At 45.6% G+C, this 10,999-nt stretch overlaps 1 protein-coding gene across 1 annotated transcript in view; it reads right to left on the minus strand.

The window, feature by feature from the left end:
• ARMC2 (armadillo repeat containing 2) overlaps positions 1 to 3,130 on the minus strand; it is a 125,353-nt gene extending 122,223 nt beyond the window's left edge. The window contains exon 1 of the mRNA XM_068985408.1: positions 3,067 to 3,130. The gene's annotated coding sequence lies outside the window, so the exon portion shown is untranslated. The remainder of the gene's footprint in view (positions 1 to 3,066) is intronic.
• Between the last annotated feature and the right edge of the window lie 7,869 nt (positions 3,131 to 10,999).

A 10,999-nucleotide genomic window follows, 5' to 3' on the forward strand; every position in this document is an offset into this window, starting at 1 on the left:
AGTGCGCTAAGTATTCTCATGTACATCATCTCATGTAATTCTGTGAGATGGATAAAGTCTTAAGCAATTACACGCATGCACACATGTTCCCAGAGCTGAAGATATTCAAATTATTACCCACTAGATGGGGTGGTAGAAGGTGGGGCACTCAGAGGCCTCACAGCTGCAGCTATTTACACACCAATACAGAAACATGTGCGTGTCTTCACAAGCAGAATAGACTTCTCAGTGTGAACCAGCTGAGTATCAACCCTGCTTATGCCCACAGGCTTTTAATACAAGATAGAAACTGATGGGGGCAAAAATAAATAAAGATAAACTACCATGTGATTAGGAAAGAGAAAGAGATTTCTGAGGTGTCAGGTAGACTTCCTGGAGGAGACGATGCTTGAGCTGGGTTCTGGAAAATGGTCTGAATTTGAGCAAATGACAATGGCTGACACTGAGGCTGGAGTAGAGAAGGAGTTTCCAGCCAAGCCAACGAGTGAGCCAAGGCAGAGTATCAAGGATACACCAGGTGTGTGCTGGATGGATAAGAAGCCACCCTGGAAATGAAGACTGGAGTTGCAGCAGGGAGAGACCTGAATGGCAGGTCAAGAAAGTAAATAAGAGCTGATAAGCAAATTAAAAGATGTTGTGGCATGAAACGATGGCAGGGATGGGCAGGATGGAAAAAAACTAGAAGGGACAAAATCAGGCAGTTTTTATATAACCCAGCTATCTCCTAGAGGTCCTCAAGAAAGCTTTTCTGGACAAGCCTCTCCCACCTTCCCAGCCTCAGTCAGGGGTCCCTCCCGGGTACTCCACGAGGTCCCCTGTGGCCTGTCAGCACACCTCCCCCCTCACCGGGTTAGAGCTGCCTGCGCACCTGGTATTGCCCTCCAGGCTCAGAGGCTGTTCTTCATGAGAAGTGCAGCTTAAAGTTGGTATTTGCATAATCACTGGACTCCAAATACAGACCCTAGCTAGAAAACATCCAGATGAAGGTTGCATGGCTTCTGAACTGGAGGCATTTGTTATAGTGGATTAAGAAAACATATGGGGCTTTATTTCAAGTGGCATCTGATTCTTGATGCTATATGCCATAGGAGCTCAAACTTAACCCCTTTTTGCTTTCTTGCTTTCACTTTGAGTTGCCCAGCATGGAGTAAGACTTGATAAATGTCATGATTAGTGGATGGGGTATTAAAAGCCTGAAGTATAGGAGTAAAGGTGAAACAGAGGTAAGGAGAGAGATGAGAACAAGTAAGTGGCACCAAGAACACGAGAACCATGAGCAGGATCTGGCATCTGAGAGGGCAGGCAGGAGACAGAGATGACACCGGGTATGCAAACCTTGGGAGGGCAAGGTGACCTTTTAAAAGAAAATAGAAGGAGATGTGAACTGCAAAGGGAAAGTAGCAGCTGAGTTCTGTCCTGCATCACCGTCTTGAGTTTATGATGTGCACAGAAACTCGAGGGGATGAACACCACCAGCAGAAGGAAATTTGAAACTAGAGACCTTTTCAAACAAAATATTTCTTACTGGTTAGGGGAAAGGTTGTAAGTCATCATTTATAAGTTTATACCTAATTACAAACATCTGTCTTTACCTCTGCTGTTAACAGTCACCTGAAACAGAGCCTTCTTGCTAAATGCAACACTGCACTATCAGGATGTTTGCCATAGGAGAAAGACTTGTCATCTCCATATTCTTTTTTTCCTTCAAATCAAATACTCAAGACCTTTACCATGATTTTGAATGACTTTTGTGATAATATGAGCATCCAAACAAGCAGTGGTTAAATGCTTAGATGCTGGAGTAAAGTTCAAATCAGTTCAGTTCAGTCTCTCAGTGGTGTCTGACTCTTTCAGCCCCCATGAATCGCAGCACCGCCAGGCCTCCCTGTCCATCACCAATACTCTTAACAATTTGCAGCTGTGTAAACTTGGGCAAGGTTTCTAACATCTCTAAGCCTCAGTTTCCTCATCTATAAAAAGCATGCTGTAAAGAGTAATTGCCTCACAGGACTGTTTTGAAAATTAAATGATGTAATTAACACAAAGTGGGTTAGCATGGTGACTGGCCCTTAAAAAATGTTAACTACTGTCCCAATGCTATGTGATAAAAGGATACAACAATTAATTTTCTCATGAATGAAAAGTCGCATTTCCAAAAAAGAAACTGCAAAAGAAAGGAAATGCCATTTGTTCAGTGGTTTTTTTTTAATATATAAGTTTTAAAACTTAAACCACGGTATTCTGCTTTGTGAAATAAGAATCTTAAGTATTTAATTGACTATAAGCTGTGTCAAACAATCAGAATTTTATAAATCTACAAAAAAGATATATGTAAAGTGTGGTACTTGCTTTTCTACCACGTAAAATCATTCTAAATCAGGATGAGACAGAAGGTCTGCTGTGATACTAGTAGGAGTGGGTGATAAAAGACGTTATATGTAATCGATATATTTTAACGTATATTGTTACACATACGCTTATTTATTTAAGACCGTATCTGTTGCCTAGAGGAGCCCAGGTACAATTTATGGTATTTTGGCTAGGTCACTATCTGCCTTGATAGACAAGTCCCTTTGTCTATCACTCTATCATTCAACAAATACTACTGAGTTTCAACTAAGCACCACGCGCTTGGCTAAACCTCAGCGTGTAGAAATAAAGACATCCGCGACCCGACCCCAAGAGCAAGCACAGCTCACTCTCATCACCTCTCTCCCCGATCCAGGGACAGAAAGGCGACGACAGAAGAAGGGGTCCCCGGTGAACCTGCAGGGGAAGCCTCACCTCCCGCGCGGCCAGCGGCTCCCCGACTCCTGGCAATGCCCCCTCCTCCACCGGTCCAGGCCAGAGCAGAGCGCCGCAGCATCTTCACCCTGCCCGCCTGTCTGCCTGTCAGCCCGCTCCTCCCGGCCGGCCGGCGTCTCCATGGTAACGGTACACAAACTACTTCCTCGGGCGGCCCGGCCGCCTCCCTGCAGAGCCAGGTAGCTGCTGGACAGGCGGAGTGGACAGAGACTGAGCTGGGAGTGGGCGCAGGGAAGGGGGCTTCCGGCCAGATCCAAGTACCTTGTGGTTAGCGCTGGAGACAAGTTTAACAACTGCGGAGATTCAGCTCATCCTCCAGTTTTTCCGCAGGCAGCAGCCTCAGCCGCGAAGGAGAGCAGGCGGGGCTCAGCAGGGTGGGGCTGGGTGAGGACGGACTGACAGGTCCCCTGGCGCCGCTCGGCCACTGGGCCTGCGCAGACCGCCCGGCGCATGCGCAGAAACGCTGAGGCGTGGACACAGCGGGCCGAGGAGTGGGAGGAGCGTGGGCGAGGGCCGGAGGCACCGAGAGAGCGTGTCAGGGGCGGCCAGAAACGGCAAGGGGGACCCCGTGAAGAGCCGGGGTAGGAAGCCATCTGCTTTTAAATTAGCAATTTACGGAACCACGGTCGTTGAGCCCGTGTGAGATCTCAGCGCCTCTGTTAAATAACAGTACACAGAAAGGGTAGCTTAGTGTTTAGGAGTAAGATTCAGGATTTACTGGTTCAAGTTGAGGTTCAATGTAATCTTGAACTAGATGCTTAACGCTCCCAGTCTCTCCTCATCTGTAAAACGGAGGGAATAATAGTACCTAGCTAGGTCTTGTGATGGTTGTGAAGACTGAGAAAATAGATTTCAAGTGCTGTGCGTGTGGCAGTCAACGAATGTTAAACTGCTGCTGTTATTAAGACCTTGCACGGGTGAAGCACTTAAGAGTTTACAAAGTGTTTCACTGTGTATTATCTTTTTGAGCGTCCCTGACACTCTGATGAAGCCACCCCGGCATCCCTATTCACAGGACAGAAAATATAGGCTCGAGGTCTAGTGAGTGACAGCGGTAGATTTAAGTCTAGGCCTCCGGTCGGCAGTTTTTGTTCTTACTGTTAACTGGTGAAAAGAACCCCATTTATGTTTCTGGCTTAAATTTTGTTTTCTGCTGTTAGACCATTCAGCAACACTTTACAGTGTTAAATACAAGTGAGACCATAATCACTCTCCATTCAGGATTGCACCACGTTTTTTAAATATGGGGATTTTTCAGCTAAAGTGTTGTTGTCAACACTGGGAAGATGCCACATCCTTTGGTGCTAAGTATCTTGTAAAGAATAATTAAACTGAAAATATTTGGGGGCACGTACTATGTGTAAGGCATAGTGTTAGGTGGGGGAAATGATATTAACCTAAACTAAAGGAAGTTAAGTGGTCTTCAAAGTACCCAACAGGATTTCACATACAATAAAACAATAAATACTTATTAGTTGATTGGATAATTTTAGGGCCTAACACAAAGTATTTGCCTTCTTCGGAGTTGAACTCTTTCCCAACTACTTAGCATGAGTTACTGGTTGCTTTCAGTTCCTTCCCATCCCCTAGAAATCCAGGGTTTGCTCCAGCCCCTTTAGATGGGTCTCAAGATGTCCCCATACATCTCTTGTCCCTGAGACTCAGAATGAAGGCTCATGTCACCCCCTCCTTGCTGTCCCAGGTTGGAGCTAAATTTTCCCTGGACCATCTAACTGCAGTCACTGGGAAGACCTCTCACTGAGTTTGAGATGAGGGAGGTGGCACCCCCTACCCTCCTCTTCAAAGAAATTGTCTCATACATTCTCCCCTCTTCCACTCTCTGACTCCTTACTTTTAGCCTCAGCCTGGACCCTTAGGGCCAGGGAGTCTGATGTTTCTTTATAACTTGACCTATGGAGCTTTACCTCACTTTCAGTTTGAACTAATGATTATACAATTACCATCGCAGTTGAAACTGCAGTTTAAAACCATGTTGTACATCCAATTACTAACTATGGTCTTTGCACCTAGGATCTTGGGCTAAATTAGACCTTGCAAGCACACTGCTGGAACGTGAAGCTGGCTGGCTCAGTCAGAAAATGTCTGCCGGGCAAGTCAGAATGATTGAAAAGAATGACAAGGGCAGGATTATAGGCAGCAATTATTTAAAAGCAAGGAAGCTGCCCAGCTTACCTCACTGAGGGACATGACATGGGAAAATATTGCGGATAGCGTAGCAATGGCCTGGTATACTGACCTGATTCTTCCTCCATGGTTACCTGATGGCTATTTAACAGATTCGACGTAGTTAAGCTTGTAAGTGGAATTACTTTAGAAACAAAATTGTTGACAGTTCTTATACCTTATCTCTGACATTTATAAAGCACTTTATAGTTTCTAAACTGCTTTCATTTTGAGCATGTCCTTTTTATTACTTTATTTAGAGTTTATAATAGGCCTGAGAGGTAGTTTGTTTGGAGATTATCATTCCAATCTCAGAGTAGACACAACTCAGGTTCAAAGAGTGTAAATAACCCACAGTCACACCACTAGTAAGATCTGAGATCTGGTGTTTTCGATGCCATCCACCACTATACATGAATAAATGTTATTTTTCAGGCAGAAGCTTCTTGTTTACAGCAGTGAGAAGTACCTCCTAGGCTGTTGACACTGTTAAGATATGCTTCTTATTTTCTCCCCTCTCTTATCTCAATGTATTTCCTGTATGGGGCAACCAGGAGCAAGAATCTTTATGTTCACCTGAAAATGTTGGATTTCTGAGTTTGGAGTTAAGGTGAGAATTATATAGGTGGCAGAAAGGTAATAAAAATTTTACATACCCTAATGATACAAAAGTATAACAGAATGATAGCTATTTTTAACCACAGATGACCAGTGGGTTTTATAATTTATACTATAGTTTATATTACATATACTTAATATTTAATATCTATAGCTTATCTTTAAGAGTATATCATTAGACATACTCTTGAAAATATACAAGTTAAATACTTCTTTCATGCTCACGATTTCAGTGATTTTTATGACAATAACAAAGATGACTCAGAGAGAAAAAAAATTGCTTCTGGCATGGAATAAAAAGCACCCGTTTAGAATTCAAATATCCAGTCTGAGATACTTTCTGCTTTTGTCAATATGGAATCTCAGTGTTTTAATTATTTTTATCACATAATTCCTGTGAGGCGTTCATCAAATTGATAGCCCATGAAGACTTTACATATAAATTTAAAGGCACAACTACATCAGAATGCAACTTGGTAAAAATCTACAATGCAATGGAAATTAAGTAATTGCATGGAACTAGATAGACACAAGACAGAGGAAAGGTCCTAAAATGTATTCACTAGAAAAAAATTACATAAAAAGCCAAATGGAGCTCAGCTTTTACCTGGGCACCTTCAGTCTTACTTGCCTTTGACTACCACAACACCACAACCACCTACGCCACATTCTGCAGCAGCAGTCAAGTCAGGCATTGCTGGGGATGGTAACAAAGAGCGTCCACTTAATTACTAAGTGACCACAAAGAGTCTCTGACTACCTAGTATTTCATTGGGCAGAAGGGGGTTCTAGTTTTCGGGGATTGAGCTGGGAGTCTTAACTGCAGATTGCTTCATCTTAAACAACTGCTGAAGTACCTCTATAGGAGAGACCATCAGAAACCTCCTATTCTTTGTCAGACTCACCTGTGAGGCATTACTGAATGAGCTGTCTATATCTTTTGGAAGCTTTCAGCTGTGAATAACAGGATAACCACCTCCCCCCTCCACCCCCACCCCTCGCCATGAAAAGTAGTATAAATAAATACCAAGGACATTTAGCATTTTATTTCTCTATAAATCTCAAAGTGGGTTGTTTCAGGGTTGGCCCTGCAGCTGAGGGGTGGCATTAAGGCATATGGAGCACTGACCTGTGCATCCTCACACAAGCCTCTCGGAGCAGGGAAGAGAGAGGTAAGGCCAAGCCCTTTTCACATGCTCTTTACACTGAGAAGGGAAAATTTCCCAGAAGCGCCTCCGCTGTATTCTTCTTGTATTTCATGGGCCAGAACTGTGTCATACCCACACGGCAGTCTCCGGAAGAGATGAAGAGGATTACTATGACCGTGATTGATTTAGATCAATCAAATTTCATCCCCTGGGGGTTGAGGATGGAGCTCCTCTTCTCTGATGCCACAACCTGAACCAACTGGAGTCTGTTCAGCAAGAGAAGGATCAACTGCCATTGGGTAGATGCTGACAGCATCTGCCACAATGTCTGGGTGAACTAATGAAGAATGTCTTCAGATAGGCAAGAAATTCTGAGAACTGCTCATCCAGACTGGAATGAGAGAACCAAAAGAGTCACGCCCAGGCAGGGTGCTGTTTGGTGCCAAGTCCTGAAGCGAAACTGTGGTCCCTGGTCTGACTGCTGCCCAATCGTGGCTGCCACATTAGAACCACCCAGAGAGCTGCAAAAAGCACCTCTGCTCTGCATTCAACACACTGTTGGCCCTGTTGCCAGGGGAGGAGAGCACAGGGGAAAGGGTTAAGTGTTTTTTGCAGCTGTCGAGAAAACTGTAACATACAGCAGCCCGCAGGGAGGACCCCAGCCCTGGTGCAGGTCAGAGCTCCTCTGTCCGAGGGCCTTAGCCAAGATTAACAGGAGGCAGAGATGTCACTAGAATCCTTGGCTTCAGAGCAGGAGGAAAAGAGAGGATGCTAATGATGCGTGGCCCAGGGATGAGACTCACGGACCTGGGATGCTGTCTTTGATGTCCCCACTCCTGTTACCATGCCTTCTTGGAACTTACCATGCCTTCTCCACCTGGTCACTCTGACCCCACTGCATTCTCCTCCTGCTCCAAGTCCACCCCACAGGCAGCAACCCAAGTGACTCTCACAGATTGCAGTCCTTGCAGTCCTCTGACCACAAGCTCTCAATGTCTGCCCATGCATACTTGCAGGCATATTCAGTCATGTCCGACTCTTTGAGACCTCATCTATTATAGCCCACTGTTCCTCTGTCCATGAAATTTTCCAGCCAAGGATACTGGAATGGATTGCCATTTCTTCCTCCAGGGGATTTTCTGGCATCTCCTGCATTGGCAGGCGAATTCTTTACCACTGAGCTACCTGGGAAGCTCAGCCTGCCCATTGACCACCAAAGTACATCCCAGATCCTCTGGGTTCTGTACTGCAGCCTCTGCTTCTACCTTATTATAATAACTAGGATTTATTTGGGGGCTATAACAGGCTGTGTGCTAAGTGCTTTCATGACTTTAAATGAGCAAATCTTTCAACCCCAAAGTTCTAAAATTATCCCCATTTTACATGCAAAGAAACTGCAGTTTAGTTTCTTTACTTGCCCAGGTCACACAGGTGGTCAAAATGGTGGATCTAGTCGGGACATTTCTGTGGCTTTCTGTACAATATGCCATGGCCCAGGAAGAGGAGCAGAAATAGTGTGTATGGGGACAACCAGAACTGGGGGTGGCCTAGAGGTTGGAGTCTGAAGGGACGGGCTACGGGCCCCCAGGCCACGGGAGGGTAGAGGGAGAGGAGGCTGTGCTGGTCTGGGAGGGGTGGGGAGGGTGGGGGACAGAGGTCACATGAGGGCACCAAGCAGATGCGGCGGTTTGAGGGAGGGCGTGAGCAGTGTGCTAGGGTAGTGCAGGAGCCCCAGATGGGAGTCAGGAGGCCTTGCCTCAGATACCACCCGACACTCCTAAGCCCTGGCCTGTGAGCACCTCACTGAATAGCTGCGCTTTTCTCATCTGTGGGATGTGCAGGGTGAACTAAATGACTCTTGAGATACAGCCAAGCCCTAGCAGTCCATGGCAGGAGGCTGTGGTCAGACAGGCGGCTGAGGGTTAGATTTTAGAGATGGCTCAGTGGTAAAGAACTCACCTGCCAATGCAGGAGATGTGGGTTTGATCCCTGGGTCCAGAAGATCCCCTGGAGAAGGGAATGTCAACTTGCTCCAGTATTCTTGCCTGGGAAATCCCATGGACAGAGGAGCCTGGTGGCCTATAGTCCATGGGGTTGCAAAAGTGGTGGGCACAACTTAGCGACTAAACAACAGTTGTGAGAGCCAGACAGTGAGGTCCAAGGTGTGGCCTGGCTGGTCACCTCCATGGGGAAAGCGAGAGGCCTGAGGAGGCTGGAGGAAGTGCTGATGAGGTGGGGCTAAAGGGAAAGAAGAGCTGGACCTGTGAGATACTTTGTGTCTCAATACTCTTGAGCTGCTAACACCCGTGTCCAGGTGTCTCCCCGCAGAGCCTGGCAGCCCCAGAGAAGGCTGCGGCCCCGGGACTTGAGGAGCTAGGAGAGAGAATTGCTTCAGCTCTCTTGGGTGATGATGGCAGTTAGCTGCCCTGAGGAGGAGCCCCCAGCCAGGCTGGAGACCCATGGCTTAGAGGAGCTCACCCAGGAGGCTTACTTTGTCCCTTCTTGGGGCTCTCAAATTCAATTTATTTGATTTTTCAAAACAATGTACTTCTGTACTACGGAGTTACCAGCCCAAGGATATATTATCTTGGCAATATGACAAGAAGGAAAATTTAAATAGAGGGCAAAAAGTTTACTTTAATTTTGAATTCATGTAATCAAGGAAATGTAGAGTCCAGCTTTAGATTTCAACATTCAGACAGAAGGATTTCTAGCAGGTCCCAAATTTAGCTGATCACAACTGGGCTGTTAATAGTAATATTTTTAAGAGCTAAAGATGCTAAGGACCTATGTTCACTGCGATGAGAAGAGTCATACAATTCTTTATGCTATTCAGCTAAAAGTTATTACATAAATTGGGTCCAAAATATTATCTACCAAGAATGCAAAGGTATTAATAATAGCCATGGGACTTCCCTGGCGGTTCAGTGGCTAAGTCTCTGTGCTCCCAATGCAGGGGGCTGGGCTCCATTCCTGGTCAGCACACTAGATCCCACGTGCAGAAACTTAAAGACCTAGCATGCCTCAACTAAGACCCTGCTGCTGCTGCTGCTAAGTCGCTTCAGTCGTGTCCGACTCTGTGTGACCCCATAGATGGCAACCCACCAGGCTCCCCCATCCCTGGGATTCTCAAGGCAAGAACACTGGAGTGGGTCAACTAAGACCCAGTGCAGCCAAATAAATGATAAGATAAATAAACATTTAAACACACAACAGAAGCGATGGCCACAAAAGAGTGGAAACCTCATGATAATCACTGTGCACCTGAAAGCACTTTGCATCTGAGCTCCCAACACTTCACATTTCATAGAAGTAAACACACAACCCCCTGCCCCCACCAGAAATTGTGGATAAAAAATTTCCATCTGGAACTTGAAAACGTTGACCTTGCCTGGTCAAGACACTTGAAATTTCAGCACTGAAAGTCTCAGCAAAATTATTCTTTCTGTGTGCTTTCTGTGTTCACACTCAGAGATTGTTAAAACAAATGGTCTATCAATCGGGTTACTTATTTTTTTTTATTTCATTGTGACAGTTCTTGTTAGGGTATGGATAGAAACAGAAGCTTTTCAGTTTTTGAACCATTTTGATTTTGAGAGCTCAAACTCAACTAAGGGAAGGAATTTTCGGCATAGATGGCAGTGTTCAAAGCATTTTTTATCAGGAGTGGAGACCCCCTGGTTCCTCAAGGCCTCTGCTACTGTCTGCCTGTTGGCTGCAGCTGCACCGACCCCCCACTGGCCCTACCTTCCTCTGCCTTCTAATTACGCTGCAGGAGCCAAACCCCCAGCCAACCGTTGCTCATCATACGATGCGCCACCTCCTGTTTCAGCCTCACACCCAGTGCTAAAGATCTGCCCCGCTTTGAGCTAAGTGGCTTAAGTTCTTAGGAAGCCATGTGATTGCATCTTGTACCAGCTGGTCTCCTAAAACAGCTCCAGGCAGAGACCGCTGTAGTTCTCCAGATAGAACCCACTCTATGGGCATGATTTGCCATGAGGAAAGCTCATCCAACATGGAACAGCATCATTTTATGTCCTCTGAGCCCTCAGTACAAGCCTCCCATGCCCCAAGAGTCCTTAGTCTCAAGTATCTCACCAAAAAAGAAAGATGAATGCTTCTGTAGGGAGTTCTTAAAGATGCTTCAAGCCATCTCTTTTTTGGTAATTATTTTTCTCACTGTACCTTACCCTTCTCATTCTCTTGGGTCCCAGAGAGGAGAAGCCCAAGGAGAAGAGAATGGA

The sequence above is a fragment of the Capricornis sumatraensis genome, chromosome 13 (assembly GCF_032405125.1).
Source record: "Capricornis sumatraensis isolate serow.1 chromosome 13, serow.2, whole genome shotgun sequence".
NCBI classification, from domain to species: Eukaryota; Metazoa; Chordata; class Mammalia; order Artiodactyla; family Bovidae; genus Capricornis; species Capricornis sumatraensis.